Source organism: Carcharodon carcharias, chromosome 3, assembly GCF_017639515.1.
Source record: "Carcharodon carcharias isolate sCarCar2 chromosome 3, sCarCar2.pri, whole genome shotgun sequence".
NCBI classification, from domain to species: Eukaryota; Metazoa; Chordata; class Chondrichthyes; order Lamniformes; family Lamnidae; genus Carcharodon; species Carcharodon carcharias.
In genome coordinates, this window is record NC_054469.1 from 50,191,657 (window position 1) to 50,211,195 (window position 19,539).

Sequence of the window (19,539 nt, forward strand, 5' to 3'; positions counted from 1 at the left end):
GAAGACAGGACTGGAGGCAGTGCAGAAATCTGGGGCAGAATTTTGCCCTTGCCAGGTGGGGGTGATCGGCACCAAACCGCAATTTCACACTGGCAGGCCAATTAAGACCCACCCAGTATGAAATGCGAGTGGCAGCGCTGAGTGCTGCCCACGCAGTTGGGGGGAGGAGGGTGAGCCGGCCGAGCTCGAACTTTGCGCATGCGCGTGAGTGAGCGCTTCATAATCTCTCTGAGGATCAGAGCTGCCTCAGGGAGATAAAGTACTGTTAAAAAAAAGCAAATAAAGAAAATAAAAATGCAATAAAACATGTCCCCTCATGCGACTCTGACACATTTAATTAATTCAATTGCAAAATTTCTATTTTACTTTTATTTGCTTTTGGGAAGCTCATCCCGCCCGTGGATGAGGTTTCCAAAAAAAAATGCAAAGGCTACTTGGCCTTTTCGCCTGCCCCGCCAACCATTAGGTTGGACAGGCAGCGAAAAGTTTAGGGTAATTAATTACTTAATGGCCTTAAGAGGTTTTTCCATTGTTGGCGGGTGCGCTGCCAACACCAGCACCCACCCTCCGACTGAACTATCGCACGACTACGCGTTAAGGTCAGTATGCTCGACCGACGTCAACACATGGCATTTCATGCTTGAGCGGGTGGGGCGCGTGCATGCCTGCCGAGCGAAAATTTCTGCCCCTGGTCACTGCTGGATTGGTAAAATAGGTATTCGGACAATAGCAACTCAAGAGTTAAGGAGCCACAGAGAAAGCCATGGCACCATGGTGCAACCCAAAATAGAGAAATGGAGAGCAGAAATAATAGAACATTGTATAGGCAAGAGAACAGATGTTCTTTTTCTGTAGGAGTTGAGAGTAAAAATTGTGCTTGGCCCCTGAGTATTAGGGTAATGGATATCATGGAGCAGGTGCAAAATAAATCAGAGAAAATAACATACCAAGAGCCACGGTCATCTTTAAATCAGTAACAAATCAGTAATAAAGGAAAGTATATAACCGAGTTTGGAGACAAATTAAATATTAAGGAGTTGAGAGCAGTCTCAGGATTAGTCTCGGTACCACATAGTCAGCATAATACAGGTACAGTAGTGTCATGGCTATATTAAATTAGCAATCCAGAGATTGAGAGTTCAAAGTTGTGAAATAAAGTTCAATAAAGCTGGCAACTTGTGAGTTGACACCACAGGAGAATAAAAGCTCAAAAGCTGATGTTTGGTTAAAAAAAATGGCTGGTTCACAAATGTCCTCCAGGGGACAGAATCTGTTCCTATTCAATCTGGTCCACACCATTTAAACTAAAACAAAAACAGAATTACCTGGAAAAACTCAGCAGGTCTGGCAGCATTGGAGGAGAAGAAAAGAGTTGACGTTTCGAGTCCTCATGACCCTTCGACAGAAGCATGTAAAGTATGAAGGGAATTTGCATTCTTAGATAAGTGAAGGGATTGTTTAGATTTCAGAGGGATGTTAGTCTGTTTACAACTAGCCAGATAAGCAAGGCTAAGGAGTGTGTTTATTTTTCCCTACGATTACTGACAATATTGGCAATATGAAAGCTTTTATATTATGGGAAAGGTCCGTTCCAAAGACATGTGGAACAATGGAATTTACATATTACCATAGAAAAGTTACAGCACAGAAGGAGGCCATTCGGCCCATCTTGTCCATGCCAGCCCGAGGACACCCAGGTGCCTTTTCTAATCCCACCTTCTTGCACCCGGCCCATAGCCCTGTAGCTTACAGCACTTTAGGTGCAGATCCACTCTTTTTAAAAAGCTTAAAGTTTCTGCATCTACCAGCGACTTGGGCAGTGAATTCCAGACACCTACTACCCTCTGCGTATAAAAATTCTTCCTCATGTCCCCCCTACACCTTCTGCCACTTATCTTGAACCTATGTCCCCTAGTTCTAGAATTCTCCATTAAGGGAAACAATTTTATCCTGTCCACTCTATCTTTTCCCCTCATAATTTTGTACACCTCAATCAAGTCACCTCTCAGCCTTCTTTGTTCTAAGGAAAATAACCCCAACCTATCCAATCTCTCCTCGTAGCTACACTTTTCTCACCCTGGCAACATTCTTGTAAACCTGCTCTGCACTCTCTCCAGAGCTATTACGTTCTTCTTGTAATGTGGTGACCAGAACTGCACACAATACTCCAGTTGTGGCCTCACTGGTGTTTTATACAATTCCAACATTATATCCTTACTTTTATATTCTATACTTCCGCGAGTGAAGGAGAGCATTCCACATGCCTTTTTTACAACCTTGTCTACTTGAACTGCTGCCTTCAGGGACCTGTGTATTTGCATGCTAAGATCTCTCATTTCATCTACCCCTCTTAGTATAGAGAGAGAAACATATATAAAGGAGAATGAAAGGCTATGTGAGGAGAGGGCCATGTAAGGTCTAACAGGAGTGTGTGAAACAGCCTTGAAGAAGCCTCCAGCTATTTGTGCATAAGTCTATCATGTCCAGTAACTGAAGTTGGAGAAAGCCAGTTGGAATTCTGCTGTCAAGTGGGCACGGTGTTAACTTGCTCGTTTTGTTTTAAATCTAAAATCTGTTTTGGATTGTTGCCTAGAAGTGGGTGTGTAACTGTAAGTCAGGTTAATTAGGAATTTTAGGAGTTGTTACAGTATTAAGTAATCGTAGCCTTATGTATGTGCTTGAAATCTTTAATTTTGTTAATAAATATTTTAATTTAATTTTTAAAAAGCTCTAAAGGTCTTGGTGGGCTCATTACTTCTGAATTCAGTGCACACATCCTCTTGTAATAAATACAAATTGCAAAACCATTGTGATAGCACGACCAGGTTTCCCTTGTGGATTTGGTCTGCCTGGTACACAGTATCTGCCACGTCATAACAAACTTAATGCATTCTGAAGTGCCTACCAATTTCTTAGAACAACTAGGATAAACAACAGACACAGCTTCACTAATATTATCCATATTCTGAGAACAAATATAAAAAAATGAGATAATGATGGTAAATGCATCGCAGAAGTTCTGAGACCTTGTGAATGAATTTGGAACAGGAATAGCTCTCTAAAGGTACGGTTGGCTTCAGATGAACAGGCCTGGCTAATGCCCTTGCTGGAGGTGGGAAGAGTTCGGGGAATACCTGTGAAACAGCAACTATAAAATAGTAGGCTCAAAACACAAATTGAAGAACAAGCTACACAAATAAACAAAATAACAGAAAAGCCAATTTCAATTAGGTAAAATAGGGAACTTCAAAAAAATCAGGAAAGAAAACCTGGCAGATCAGACAGTACATGAATGTGGGAAATACTTTAATCATTAGCTGTTTGGCTAAGTCCAGATGGTGCTGCAACAAAAGCTGGAGTTCCTCAGATAGGCAGGAATATTAAAATTGAAATGGCAAATCTTTTGTAGTACAATTGAATATCAAGTATCGAATGAACATCAAGAGTATCAAAAATAGAAGGGAAGCAGAAAACTAAGAAAGACTGGAAAGTAACAAAGGATCAATCACTGCAGATATTCTAGATTATAATATACTTCACATGGCAGAGGATGTAGTCATTTAGAACCTATTCCACAAACCTCTGCTATTTGACTTGCTGGACCCAGATAATGGAAAATTTGTGGAATTAAATAAGGTCACGGCCACTGATGAAAGGCGACCTTGATCTAGAGGTCAACGTAATTCAATTACCATTCCATCAGTCGAAATAATTTCAACTCAAAGCAGATTCTGACCTGCACTGTGAGAGACGATCCCATCTGCAGGCCTAGAGGAATGCACGCTCGACTCATTGTCAAAATCTGATGGCAGGGCTGGTATGTATAGAGTGAGTCAGATGAGTGCCGAGAGGAACAGTTCAAAGGGAGAAAATGCATAGGCCAGCCCTGACGTTCAGGTAAAGAAGACGCCATCCTGTTTCTGCATAAGCGAGCCTCCTTTCATTGTATAGTTCCAGGAAAGGTCAAGATTGTCCGATGATGCAAACAAGTTTAGCTTAATCTTATTTGCAGAATGGTCCTCAAATCACTTGTGGATAGATTTTCCACTTATAAGAACGGACAGGAAGGCAAACGAATCGTCCACTTCCAACAGCTGAGAGGCCAAAATATTTATGGTCCAAGGCAACAAAGTTCCTGCCATATAGTATACATAAATAAACTCTCCTTATTGATGTGATGGGCTGAGGTATTAGCTAAATCTGCAAATGCAGATCGATTTCACTTGTATGGCTAGCATATGGTCTAAAATTTCAACTGCCCTAAGAGCCAAAAGTAGCATAAACTTCCCTTAGAGCCATTTACTTTGGAATTCCCTTGTTTCACCCAATCGGGATGCACATTCTTCACTATACAAAACACTGGAGTTGGCCCAAGGGGATGTCCTAGAAAAAAGACGCTTGACTGTCCGCTTGAAGCAGATTTTGACGTTTCTTTGCAGGGAGACTACAGCCTGAGCCAACTGAACTGAAGGGCACTAAAGAGCCTAGGGCATAGCAATAATAGCTGCTATAAGCCCCAATATATGCAAATATACTTGGACTGAGTTATAGATTATAGTCTTCTAAAGCTATAGTTGTAGCCTTCTAAGAGGGTGGCTATCAAATTTCCAAGAATGACCAACCTGTCCCAGGGCAAGAACACCTTGTGCCTGACTAGATTAAACTTTGCCTCTACAACCATGAGGTAATGTTGTAACTCTGTTCCATCTTCTAAAAGCCCAACCAATAACAATATAGATTAACTACCAGACTGTTCACCTGGAGCAGTCTTAGGTGGAAGTTCAGACAAATTAGTTGTCCAAATATGTAATATAAAATATTATATTATTCTAAAACAAAAACAGGAAATACTGGCAAAACTCAGCAAGCCTGGCAGCACCTGTGGAGGGAGAAACAGAGTTAACGTTTTGAGTACATATGACTCTTCTTCAGAGTCCAAATTTATAGATGGGTATGAATATGCTACAGATGCAAGCAGGTGGCAATTACTGTAAGACACTTGAGAATGACTTTTGAACTGTTCAACAGGAAGCGTATACTGGTAATGAGCAACCCACCCTACTCCCTTCACACATACCACCCACTCCCCCACTCCACACCAAAGCCATCCCCACCAAAACTTCTCGAAAAAGTCTCAAGCACCACACCAATAAGAGCCAATAGGTATATCTCTCTGCCCCTCAACTGCCAGGCAGTAAAATTTGCGAGACAGGTCAGCAGTTGGGGACCACGAGGCAATGGAGAAGATCAGGAGTTCAGTGCAGGAGGAGAGATCAAAACTCAGTGGTGGGGCAAGGGGGAGAGATTTGATCTCGGGAGAAGAGAGTGCAAAAGGTCTGCTTGAAGAGCCAGAGTTTGTGGGAAGATGGGAAGAAGCACACCTGCCCTTCCTAGTCCAGAAGCAGTGCTGGTGATGCATTTACTTGCCCGATCTGGCAGCTCTGGCTCCCTTCAGCTGTCAGGTTTCCCAGTCTCTGGTAAATTTTAAATGAATGCCAAAATCTCAGCAACGTAGCCGCATTAACATATTATGATCACTAACCTAGAGCGAGGCAAGCAGACAAGGCCAGGATGCATTCACAGTCAAGTGAGATTGGATTTCACATTTTAACACAGTCTTGTTGATGGAGGAGGTAAAAATCCTCTTTATAATTTTATAATGCAATGGCCTGGATCATTTGTATAAAATGCAATGGATCTAACAGCACAATAATCACAATTATGGAGCTTTGCCATCTTGCTGTCCCACCGACTGTTCACAGCAACAACAGATATAAAATTCAGAAGATCTCCTTAACTCCATTGCCTTTCTATTAGGTAATTTACTTCTACTATTGACATCAAGGGATATGGCGGTGGTGGGGAAAAAATGGGGTAAAAGGTGGATGATCAGCAGGCTTGATGGGCTGAATAGCCTACTCCTGCTCCTATTTCCTGTGTTCCTATGAGTCCATGATTAGTGAAGAAAACTTTCAACACGTAAAGCGTGCTTTCAGTGACTGACAGTCTCAACCAATTTTAAGCCATGCATGCCCATACACTTTAGTGTGGCCCAGTCTGGGTTTGGGGAACTACAGCCTGCTGGAGCCTCAGTGTGGTGGTCTACATGGTTTCCACATCAGTGAGAACTAAATCCCTCGTCCAAGCATAGCAACACTGTAAATAGATTCCTGCAGATTTTCTCCATGACCACTGAGTGACAAAATTGTAAATCCATTTATAATGAACATCTTTGCGATTTTTACGCACATAACAGGATGCTGAGGAAGCCTTTGATAGCTGGCATAGCAATACGCATAGATAGAATTATCTAGAGTCAATTTTCAAGTGCAATTTCCAGTTACGGTGAGTCAGCCAGTACTAGATGATTGGCTTCCACTGTTACTTAATCACCTAGATTTGGATATAAAGTTTAGCATTCAAAAAGACCAATGGACTGCTGTGGACACAAGCAAGTTCACAAGGAGAATATACACTGAATTTGAAACTATCAAGACCCCGAGAAGCTCAACAGGCTGATTTTAACTAGACTTTGGGATTGCAATCTAAAAAGCGATGGACAAGAAAATTCAGGGTTCTTGGGAGAGCAAGGTCTCCAGAATGCGATCCTTACCTTACAATTCCAGCTGGAATTGCATATGAAAGCAGTTAAGAATGATTGGGCTCAGTTACAATGCCCCCTCCAGCTTGATAAATGTCCATTTGAGCAAAGTAGGAACTAGTGTCTGCAAAACCATACCACAAGAGCGAATCAGAACAGGAGAGAAAATTGGTAACAAAGGGAGAAAATGCTGGTAAAGTAAATTATGTGGAAAAGATTCTCATGGGCTCAGTTTATACATTTTTTAAAAATGTATTCATGGGATGTGGGCATTGCTGGCTAGGCAAGCATTTATTGCCCATCCGGAATTGCTCTTGTTCAGTCAACCACATTGCTGTGGGTCTGGAGTCACATGCAGGCCAGACCAGGTAAGAACAGCATAATAGTAAACCAGATGGATTTTTACAACAATCAACAATGGTTTCATGGTCATCATGATTTTTATTGAACTCAAATTCCACCATTTGCCACGGTGGGATTCAAAACCAGGTCCCCAGAGCATTACCCTGGGTCTCTGGATTACTAGCCCAGCGACAATACCACTACATCATTGCCTCCCCCATGTAAATAATGTAAATATTGTACCTTGGAGTCCTCTTTTGAAATAGTATTCCTCTTCCAAGTCCAACAGGATGTTCTGCCACCACTTCTGAAACAAAGAAAAATGCATCAATTCTAATTCTTGCCTTCACATCATTCCCTCATCATCTCTCTACTTTCCACCAACAACACTAAGTATTCTTTGTGTGTGTGCCAGTAAAAACATGGGAGCTAAGCTTGGGTCTGAGCTATGAGGAAAGATTGAATAGGCTGGGATTGTTTTCCTTGGAGCAACGAAGGTTAAGAGGGGACCTGATAGAGGTGTATAAGACTGAGGGGTATAGATAGGGTAGATAGGAAGGCACCTTTTCCATTAGTATTTCCATTGGGTTCAATAACCAGAAAGCATGGACTTAAGGTATGAGATACAAGGCTAAGAGGGTAGTTGAGGAGAAATTTTTTCACCCAGAGGATGTTAGGAGTCTGGGACTCACTGCCTGAAAGGGCTGCTGAGTCAGAAACTCTTGTAACATTTAAGAAGTATTTAGATATTCACTTGCGTTGTCATAGCCTCCAGGGCTTTGGCCCAAGCATTGGAAAATGAGATTAGTGTAGTCAGATCTTTGTTGACTGGCATGGACATGATGGGCTGAATAGCCTCCTCCTGTGCTGTAGACGTCTATGAGTCTAGTTCAAATTGATGAAAGTGACGTTCCACCTGTATGATTTTAATTGCTGTGAAAATACTAAATCATAGAAGTGTCCAAAAACAATATAGCTGCTGAACAACACTTGGGCCTGGATTTTCCCATCCTAGATCGGCTAGTAAAAACATTAAATTGGCTGCAAGATTGTGCAGTCAGAAGTCCCACCTCCTTTTCTGCCCTGCCCGATACTCCTAAAGGTTTCCGAACACCTCTGCACCAATTATGAGTCCAATTAACAACATTGCGAGCTTATTATAGCCCGTCTCCCAAAACTTTTTGAATTTTCCCCAAAGGGTGTTGGAATTTACCAGCTGCACGGTTACAAGGACACTTCAGGGGGAAGTCATAGAGGTTGGAAGAGTTTAAAAAAAGGCAAGTAAAAATGCTTTTCAGAGTTTAAAGGGCTTACCCCTTTGAAGTTAAAGCTGCAGCAGCACATCTCAGGTCAGGGGTGGAGCCAGCATCAACTTTACCAATTCAGGGGTCATCACCCTCTTGGCATTGTGTCTGCATCAGAGCAGTGAGCAAGGCTGTTTGGACTCTACAAGAAGTGTGTGAGCAAGCATGAGGCAGGGATGTGGAATGGGAGGGGGAGATAGCACGAGTATGAGAGACAGGTAAAGCCTGAAAATGTGGCATACCTAGTCTTAAAAAAGCATTTGACAAAGTTTTGTATGAAAGAATGCTAGATAAGCTTAAAGCTGTTGATGTCCAGGTCTACAAAAATAAAAATTTGGATTTAGAAATTCAATGCAAAGTTTGGAATGATACCAAACTAAGAGGCACAAGTTTCAGTTTAAACTTGCTGAAAGATTCAAGTTGCTATTCTCCACATGACCTTAGTGAGTCAGTAGCTATTTGACTGTGGAGAGAATTATGGCCAAGTTCAAGTAGACAGCAATACAATGTAGCTGAATTTCAATATGAACAGGTGCAAAGTACTGCACGTGGAATGAATAAATGTGCTACATCCTGGAACGACGTTGAAACATTTTAGGATAAAGTGAAGAGAGATCTAGAGGCCTTAGGCTCATTACTCCGCACAATGACTGCAAAGCAGCAATTAACAAATCAAATGAAATGCTGAACTATACTGCCAAAAGCATTAGCTACAAGTCAAGAAAAAGACACACTCCAATGGTACATTGCTTTGGCCAAACTGTACCACAGTTCCCATTATAGAGACACAAGAGAACTTCATGCCCTGAAGAGAAGATAATGCTCACGTATGTCAGGGGAGAGGTGTAAGGAGAGACTGGGAAAACTGGGGGTGCCCATCCCTGATAAGAGTAAAGCTCACACCAGATAGAAAACAGCATGGAACTGGTGGGTGTAAGATCTGAACAGAATAGGATAAGAGGCACAAACAAACAGTCTCAAACTAGCAAAATACATCTTGTGGACAGATATCACAAAGTTCTTTTAGAAACTTGTGTTCATATGTTCGTAACTAATCAGGTGGGGAAGTAGGGTGAGGGGGAGAAATGTGGATGGGTAGGAGTGGTGGCTGTAGGATTTTTCTGGATAGATGAACCAAGGTGGACCAATTAGACTTCCTAGTTTGTAGTTATTATGAATAATTTGTCATAATCATAATGACATGTTATTCTGGATACTTTGGGAGCTTAGATACATAAAGCCATTACAGACAGGTACTTATGGAGTGTGCAGGATTGAAGTAAATTTAATTCTTCAAAGGAGGTCTATCTATTTAGGGCATAGCAGAAACTCATGAAACTACTATTTTTGGGAACTCCACATAGACTTGAGTACATAAATTAGGCTAACACATCTGAGACAGTATTGCACAGTCTTTCAGATGAGACATCAAACTGATCCTATGTTCTTTCAAGTCGAGGCAAAAGAACCCCTGGTACTTCTAGGAAGAAAAGTTCTCAGTGTGCTGGTCAACATTTAGCACTCAACCAATGCCTAAAACAGACTATGTGGTTCATTACCTCATTGATGTTTGTCGGATCTTGTTGTGTGCTCATTAGTTGCCTCGTTTCTTCACATTGCAAAGTGACCAGATATATATTAGAGACAAAGTTATTTATTGCAACTATTTTATCTTCCATTTTACTAGTTTAAACCTGCAATTACGTGACAACCTGGACCGTTCCTGTGCTGACGGTGAGGTCGGTGGTGCGTTACCAAGTGAGGATCCAGCAGTGTAACATCCATCAGATAACCATGCTGTGAGTGATGTGTCCTCTTTCACAGGCCACTGCCATGCACTAATTATCTCCTCTTGCTTCCATCTGGGAAACAGCTGATGGAGTCCATGACCTATGGCCCCAATCAAGCCATGAAGAAACCACTGAGGAGGAATCAGGAGGCACCTTCTTTGAAGACCCATCACAGCGCTCACCCAGACCCTCCACCAGCGCAGAGACACACACCTCGGTGGGACCTAGCTTTACAGTAGCCTCAGATCACAATCAGGTGAGCACATCGCACTGTCTGATCTGCAGCATGTGGCGGCAGGGAATGCCCAGGTGTTTGGCACTCAGAGGACTGCTGGAGGCCAGATATTTGCTGAGTCCAAGTCAGATGATGCACCTCTGGACTCGGTTATGTCACAGTTGCTGGAGCTGCAAAGGCAAGCTCGGAAACACTAGGAAGGTGTGTCCGCTGCACTCCTCAGATTGCAAAGCACAATGGAGGAGTCAGTCTGCCTTCAGGCTGAGGTAGCACCGGCATGCCAATGCACTGAGGTTAACACCGGTAGGATGGCGGCCACCATGGAGACCTTGGTCCAGGGTATCGTTCCTGCACTGCTGCGCAGGATCAACTGCATCGCTGAAGCCATAGTTGGCCTCCAACAGTGTGTATGCGAGAGGGGTGCTAGACAGCTCGATCTCACTCCAGCTACCACTTCTCCTCAAGGAGTCAGTCAGGGGCCCTTGGGCACTCATAGGAAGGAGGTTCAGCAGGTGTACAATGGAAGACATTTAAGAAAATAGTTCAAGACTCACAACAAAGGTATATCACAGTGAGGAAGAAGGCTTCTAGGAAAGGGATAAACCAACCATGGTTAACCTAGGAAGTTAAGGATAGGATCAGACTGAAAGAGAAAACATACAACGTGGCACAGATTAGTGGTAAGCCAGAGGATTGGGAATATTTTAAAACCAATAAAAGATGACCAAAAGAGGGAGAAAATAAACTTTGAGGGTAAACTGGCGAGTAATATAAAAACGGACAGCAAGAGCTTCTTTAAATATATATAAAAAAGAGAGAAGCCAAAGTGAACATGGGCCCCATAAAAAGTGTGGAAATAATAATAATGGGGACCAGGAAATGGCAGAGGAGTTGAATAAACAATTTGCATCAGTCTTCACAGTAAAAGACACTAATACATTCCAAAAATACGAAATAATCAAGGGACAAAAGTCGGGGGGGGGGGTTGAGGAAAAAAATACAATAACTATTATTAGAGAAAAAGTACTAGGGAAACTAATGGGACTAAAGGCCGATAAGTCCCCTGGATCTGATGGGTTGCATCCTAGGATATTAAAGGAAGTAGCTACGGAGATAGTGGATGCACTGGTAGTAATATTCCAAGAATCCTTAGATTCTGAAAAGCCCTAAAGGATTGGAAAACTACCAATGTAGTTTTATTCAAAAAGGGAAGGAGACAAAAAAAAAGACAGGTAACCATAGGCCATTTAACTTAACATCTGTCATTGGGGAAATATTAGAGTCTATTATAAAGGATGCAATAGCAGAGCATTTAGAAATGCACAATATAATCAAGCACAGTCAGCATGTTTTCACTGAAGTGGAAATAATGCCTGACCAATTTATTAGAATTCTTTGAAGAGGCAACAACCAGGATAGATAAAGAGGAACCAGTAGATTTAGTATATTTGGATTTCCAAAAGGTGTTCGATAAGAGCCCACGGTGTGGGGGGTAGTATATTAGCACAGATAGAGGACTGGCAAACTAATAAATGACAGAGAGTTGGGATACAGGGGGCATTTTTGGGATGGCAACCTGTAACTACTGGAGTGCCACAGGGATCATCGCTGGGGCCACAATTATTTACAATATATATTAATGACTTGGATGAGGGAAGTGAATGTACTATCACCAAGTTCGTGGGTGACACAACAATAGGTGGGAAGGCAAGTGGTGAGGGTGACACAAAGACATATATAAAGGGATATAGACAGATTAAGTGAGTGGGCAAAAACTTGGCAGATGGAATATAATGTGGGAAAATGTGAGGTTATGCACTTTGGCAGGAAGAATAGAAGAGCTGAATATTATTTAAATGGATAAAGACTGCAGAAAGCTGCAAAGAGAGATTTGGGGGGTCTTCGTGCATGAATCACAAAAAGCTAGCATACAAGCTCAGCAGGTAATAGGTAAGGCAAATGGAATGTTGGCCTTTATTTCACGGTAATGGAGTATAAAAATAGAGAAGTCTTGCTTAAAGTATACAAGGCACTAGTTAGACCACACCTAGAATACTGTGAACAGTTTTGGTCTCCTTATCTAAGGAAACATATGTTGGCATTGGAGTTTAGAAGAATAAGATTTGATTTGAAACATAGGGCAGAATTTTGCCCTCAGATGGCATGCGGGCCCCACCAGCTCAGCGGCAGGCGGACAGCCGACCCCTGCCACCGAAACGGGGCCCACTGTCATTTTGAGTGGGCGGGACAATGTCACACGAGATGCGACATGTTAATAATAAACACTTAAAATTTATTACATTTTTAAAAAACAGACATGAAACTTCATCCCGCCAGTGGATGAAATTTCATGAATAAGCTGGAGCCCGCTGGGGCTCCTGGCCTGCCCACCTGCCTTAAGCTTGGACGGGCAGGTTTTTAATTATCTTAACTAGCCTATCAATGGCCTCAATTGACCATTGACAGGTCGGCGGGCAGACAGCTGATTTCGCTATCCGCCCGCCTTCCTAAAAATTTAAAGGGACCGGGATGACGTCAGAGATTCCTCCCGACGTCATCCCGCGTCATTTTCCCCTTGCGAGCGGGCCCCGCCCTCAAATCGCCAAGGGGAAAATCCTGACCATAAGGTTCTTTGGGGGCTTGACAGGGTAGATGTTGAGAGGTTGTTTCCCTTTGTGGGAGAGTCTAGGACCAGAGGGCATAATCTCAGAGTAAGGGGGTCGCCCATTTAAGATAGAGATGAGGAGGAATTTTTTCTCTCAGAGGGTAGTGAATCTGTGGAATTCTTTACCGCAGAGGGCTGTAGGGGCTGGGTTGTTAAGTATGTACAATGCTGACATAGATTTTAAACAATAAGGGAATCAAGGGTTATGGGGAAAAGGCAGGAAAGGAGTTGAGGAATATCAGATCAGCCATGGTCTCAGTGAATGGTGGAACAGACTCGATGGGCCGAGTGGTCTACTTCTGCTCCTATGCTTTAAGGTCTTATGTACCCACCCCCCTTTGGGGGCATCTATCCAGGTGACTCCGGGATTGTCCAGCCCATCCAAATTCCCTCTTCCAATGACCTCAGCAGCTCCAGCTCCACAGGGCGAGGAGGGTACCACTGCCTTACAGCTAGACCCTGATAGCAGGCTGGGGCCCTCCAGGTCTTGGCCCTCCAGAGGACGCCTGCCAAGGTCATCACAAACAGGGTGCAGCAGTCAGCAGGCTGCCTCCACCTCCAATATGTAGCAGCAGGATTAGGACCGGTGTTAATCACTTGTACATAATGTTCACTATTGTCAATAAACTCCCAAGAATGTCTCCCTGGCTCCTTGTTCCGATAAGCAGTGTTCATGTCAGATGTGAAACCTTTCTGCACAAGAGGAAGGCAGATTTCTCAGTCCAAGGCCTCATCCCTGTGCTTTGTGCAGCCTTCAGACCAAAGTGATGGTCCGGCCTCACGCTCCCTGAACACATTGCTGATGCCTGCACCTTGACGGTGCTAGTCATTGCTGCCAGAATGCTGTGGGCAGGTGTCACAGAGTTCTCTCATTCTCTGTGTGGTCTCAGCACCTTTAATGTGGGGCCGTCCCCGTCTCTTCAGCGTCTGTGACCAGTGACGCTGTGCTCCTGAAGGTGTCAGGAGCTGAAGACGGACAAATGATCAGATACTTTAAGTTTCTTGGCCATGTCTCTATGAAATGACCCTGATCACAGAGCACATGGCCAGACAGGAGTCAGACATTGTCAGGGGCTATGTCAAGATCTATAGTGTCTTCATTGCATATTATCATCCTCCCAAAATCAAGCGACCAATAGGGCCTCCACTGTGTCTCCATGACAGGAGCATTATCACTGAGGCTACGTGCGCTGCCATAAGCCAGACTGGAGTCAAATGTTCATAGGTACAATTTGAGGATCTTATGGTGTCTCCTCCTTATATCATCATCATCATCCTCCACAAATCTAGCAACAATGAGGGCCTCCCGAGCACACCTGCCTCACCTGGTTGATGCGAGGGCCTCATTGCCACCTTTGAGGACCTGCTCACCCTCATCCCCGTCAGCATCCACCTCGCATCCACCTCACTGGAGAAGAACTCCAGCTCCATCATCTCCTGCTCAGCCAGCTACTCTCCCCATTGCAGCGCCAGGGTGTAAAAGGTGCAGCAGACAACAATAATGTGTAACACGCTCTGTAGACTATACTGGTCCAGGCACTGGGACTTCACTTTCAGCACTGCGATGGTCTGCTCCACCAAGTTGTGAGTTGCAGCATGAGCCTTGGTATACGTTCGCTCTGCAGGCTACCGCACGGGTGTCATCAGCCACGTCCTCTGCGGGCAGCCTTGTCCCCAAGGAGCCAGCCCTGCAGCTTTAGTGGACTCTGGAAGACGTCAGGGATCTGTGACTGACTGAGAATGTAGGAATTGTACACACTCCCAGGAAACCATGCGCAGGCCTGCAGGATGCATTTGTAGCGGTCGCACATCAGCTGCACATTCAGCGAATGGAATCCCTTGCGGATGACATAGTTGACCGTGTGTTGCAACAAAGATCCGAGCACCATGTGAGAGCAGCTGATGGCACCCTGCACCTGTGGGAAACTAGAGATCTGGGAAAATCCAATTGCTCTTGCATCCTGGCTGTCCTGGTGCCAGGCAAAATGCTCAAAGTTGTGTGCCCTCACGAAGATGACACCCGTAACCTCATGGGTGCATATATGGGTGGAGGCTTGTGACATCCCACATAGGTCATCTGTCAAGCCCTGAAAGGAGCCACTGGCATAGAAATTGAATGCCATGATCACTTTCATGGCCACCGGCAGTGGATGCCCTCCGTGTCCCCCATGGCACCAAATCTTTCAGTAGCTGGCAGATGTGACCGAGCAGTTCCCTAGACATGCACAGTCTTTGGCAACACTAGTTCTCAGTCAACCGCAGGAATAAAAGGCAGCATCTATAGACCCTGGGTCTAGCTGGGCGCCGACCAGCGGCAGCTCACTGAGGCTCTTCGGCAGTGTGTGTGGGAACCACGCCCTTCTTCCAGAGGGTGCTGCTCTCTTCTCCATCATCTTTGATCTCAGTAAGCCACAAAGTATACAGCTGGGTCACCAGGCTCCATGATTCTGATGTACTGCCCCGGCAGGATGAAAGAGAAAGACGTGTGGTTCAGTATGGGTGTATTAAGAAACTGGCTTGGTTAAGTCTGAAGGCCCCTTAATGGATCCCAGAGTGTGCTGGTCACCACTTGAATTGCCAGAGATTTGTGCACTGCATGGCTGCCCAATACCCCACCCACCTCCGCCCCACTCCACCTGACAGATTGGTGGCAGCTTTGCCCACTGGACTGCATGCTGTGCTCTCAGTTCAGGCGCAGACATTCTCCTAACCCACACTGCAAAGCAGCACCGTTAGCTAGAACCACGGGTCCTAACCATAATGATGACATTGCAAGGGGCTGTCCGTGCCTCCACCAGTGACTGCTCCATGGCCAGCTTTAGCAAGCAGATTGTACAACTGTTCTGCAGTCCACTAAACGCACATTAGTTTGCGGTCTGTGCCCGAGGGTTGAAAAGCTCTAAAGCACTTGGTGGCACTTTGATGCCTCTCTGTTGCTTGAGTGGGCAGAAGCCCGACTCCAATCATATCAATGCGACTGTGTCTGAACTGTCTCACTTTATACATGGTTTCCTTAATGTGTGGCTGCTTCCCTCACCCACATCACCCCCACCCCGCACATGCTTGTGTGCTACCTTCAGCCACAGGGCAGCCCTTGCCCATGCAACCCCCCAAACCCAAGTCACCTCAACCACAGGGCAGTCCTCCACCCACCCACCCACCCCGCCAACGTGCCTCTACCTTGAAGTCCAACAGACGACCCGGGCGGGCGCTCCACAATGTTACTGTGCGTTCACCTCCGAGGTCTCCTCAAAATGCAGCCTGCCTTTTATATGCTGTTCTGAAACATGTTGGCGTGATCCAGTAGTGGGGCGATGATTCTGGCAGACTGGGCTTATAATGATTTGCAGGTGTATTACAATGAGGTTCCTGACATCCAATGGTGGGAAATGTGGCCTGCCATTAGCGGGCAGAGCTGGCAATCACAAACTGGTTTCATGGCATTTTCAAACGGATTTTTTGCTTCCCGCCATATTGTCCGTTCGCACCACTGAACACGCCCAGCGCCAGTGGGCACAGATGATTCCGCGCAGTGTGTTTATTCTGGGCACCACACTTCAGGAAGGGTATCAGGGCCTTTGAAAAGGTGCAAAAGGAATTTACTAGAATGGTACCAGAGGTAAGGGACCTCAGTAATCTGGTGAAACTGGGGTTGTTTTCCTTTGAACATGAAGGTTAAGAGGAGAGTGCATAAAGGTGCTGAAAACCATGAATGGTTTTGATACAGCAAATAAGGAGATGGTGAAACGCTTCAGGAAATTCTTCTATATTAAAGGTAATGTATAAATGCAAGTTGTTGTTCTTGCTTCTAAACTTTCAAATCGCATCCATGCTTTGCTTTTTCCTTCTTTGGCTCAGGTCCATCTCCTGATCACCCCCATGATATTTTTCTATCTTAAAGGCAGTACATAAATGTGAACTGAGGTGGTTGTTGATGGTGCTGCAGTATGATAGTGTACCAGCATGTTAGCCCAAGCAAGAGCCAGAGTTCAAAGTTTCCATGTACCCACCTAATTCTGACATCACAGAGATAAAGGTTTTCACCAGGGACAGAAAAAAAAGCTAATCAATGTCACTCTCATAAAAATGGCAATTTGATCAAACAGTACTGTAGTCATTTGGACCCACCTTCAACATCAGTAACCGAAGGGGAATAAACTATCCCCCTAAGAATTCAAATTTGAGAAGGCAATAATGATATAATCTCCATTAAATTAATTTTATATAAGTGCATACCCTATGTTTGATTTTTATTTTTTAAATATCACAGGATACACAAGGTCATATTTGAATGTGTTACTTGTCCCAGCCAGAAGACAACCTGTCTATTTTATAAAATTATTGTTTTTATTTTAAAAATGGACACGACTTTTCCCTGGCTAGCCATGATTCATGGCAGAGGAATTTCTAACCTTCAGAAACCAGCAGGGACCTCATTATCTTTAAAGAGGTGCTAATGCCCTCTGTGACAATCACATTCCAAAGAAATACACCGACCCTCTTTGCATCTTTTAGGTAGACCTCTGGCCAATGGAGACTGCGTGTCTGCAAAGGACAGAAGGGAACCTGACTCCTCTATTAAACACCGAGATTCCAGACATGGGAAAATACATCTTTTGTCCAACACCCAGGAGAAGAGTGAAGTTTGTCACATGACCTCCCCCAAACTGTTAGAACCTATAATATTGCCGTGTGGAACTGAACCCAGGCAGTCTACCATTATATCATCTAACAGGTAGCAGCAGAAAGACCTCTGTCCAAGTGAACTGCCTGGCCCTCATCTACACTGTGAACTACTGGAACTTTGGAACTTCTGTATCTGTGCCTTCAAGACTAATTCACCTCTATATGCCTTTGCCCATCGTGGAAGTCCTCACTTCTGGCAAGTCAGATCACCCTGCAACAGTTTCAGACTGTTAACCTCTGAAGGAATATGCCACTGTACTTCTGATTCTGGACTGTGGAATCTGGATTCTGGATGTGAAACCATAACTCTTGTTTTTATTGTGGTCCTGTCCTGTACCCCTTTCTTTCCCTTATCTCTCTTTAATTGTATGAATGAAAAAAAGGGGCAGACATTGTGAAGCCCCTTTTCCTTGTTTTGTGTGTCTATATAAGCATTGGAAAATGGGATAGGTGTAGTCAGGTCTTTGTTGATGGTGTGGACACAACGGACCAAGTGGCCTCCTTCTGTGCTGTAAACGTCAATGAATAAAATAAACCAACCCTCTTGCTTTGCCTAATCTCGAGTTTGCTGTGGGGGTTATTAATATAGGATTGGATCACTCCAAACTGAAGGGTTGGGGAAAACATGCCACCACTTATAAAGGGGGAAAGCAGAAATCAAAAACACCATTCTGTTTATAGACGGGCAGTGAGAGAGAGATCAGGGCTATTTAAAATTAATCCCCCTCCGGTCAGTAACACTTGGAAAATTTAAATTGAGTGTCTTCAAAACTTCCATGCATTCAATGACTATCCTCCCAAGTTTGCATGTAGTCTGCACTGCAGTTTAGTATCACACGAAGATATTCCTCTCATAGCCTCACTTAGTCTGGTAGAAAGGTAGGCTTGTATATCACATGCAACGCACATTTAATGCATGGGGCATAAAATGCTTTAAGAAAAATTTTAACTAGGGCATGCATGCAGAAGTGCTGAGAATTCTCTCCTCTTACAGCAACGCCAGTCATGCTGGTGGGTGGGGAAGGAAGAAAATAGGACAGAGGAAAAATCCACACGCACGCACACACCCACCCACACAGGGAGATACCAAGAGAAGATTATAAACACATTTTAAGCAGCTGGACGGTACAGCTAAAAAGTATACGTTTATGCTTCCTGCATGACAGATACCTGATCTTGGTTACACTAAAGGTGGGGTGCAGAGATGTGGATGGAGAGCTGGTATTGCTCAGCTGGAATGGAGAAAATCACTTTGCTCCCATTTGCTACCTAGCAGCCTGTTACAAAGCAGCACCGCCAGAGGCTTGCCTGGGAGCAAGTTGTCATCAAAGGAATGATATACGATACTGAAAAATCTAGGAGTGGAAAACCCAGGAGGGAAGAACATTAAACACATTAAGTGCAATGAAATATTTTCATATAAATTGCAATTGAACATCTGTTTAACGCATAGAGTTTCTTAGGCCAGAGCTGGGGTATCCAGCTTCAATATGCTTCAAGCTAACTTCACAAATTAGACACAAGTTTGTAAACAGACTGACTTCTTTCAGTCTTTTAAAGACTGTAAAACATAAAAACGTTCAAGCAAAATTAGACAGGACAGGAGTTTCTGCTAGGTTTCGCTGGTTTACCGGCAGAATTTTGCCCGAAATTGGCCAAACCAATATAAAAGATATGAGGAATTTCAAGAGCAAGTTACATCCAGCGAAAAATAGTTTGTGATTTTTCGCACTACTTTTTGTGATAAATTTATTTTCAGATGCACCAATAAAACTGCATCCCATTAATGCTCTTAAATATATCAAGGAACATTTTTTAAAGAAAAAATTGCTTTCTAAAACGCTGCCAGTTTGTGGTAGTTCATAGAAAGTTTTACATTTGGCAATATACAAATGAGTTTGAGTGGAAACTAGAGG

The 19,539-nt window shown here is 43.9% G+C and overlaps 1 protein-coding gene across 10 annotated transcripts in view; it reads right to left on the bottom strand.

Moving 5' to 3' along the window:
• svila (supervillin a) overlaps positions 1 to 19,539 on the bottom strand; it is a 317,393-nt gene that overhangs the window by 179,436 nt on the left and 118,418 nt on the right. For 9 of the 10 annotated variants that reach the window (XM_041183456.1, XM_041183460.1, XM_041183457.1 and 6 more), the window contains one exon: positions 7,187 to 7,250. The gene's annotated coding sequence lies outside the window, so the exon portion shown is untranslated. The remainder of the gene's footprint in view (positions 1 to 7,186; positions 7,251 to 19,539) is intronic. The other variant, XM_041183461.1, reaches the window with a different exon arrangement.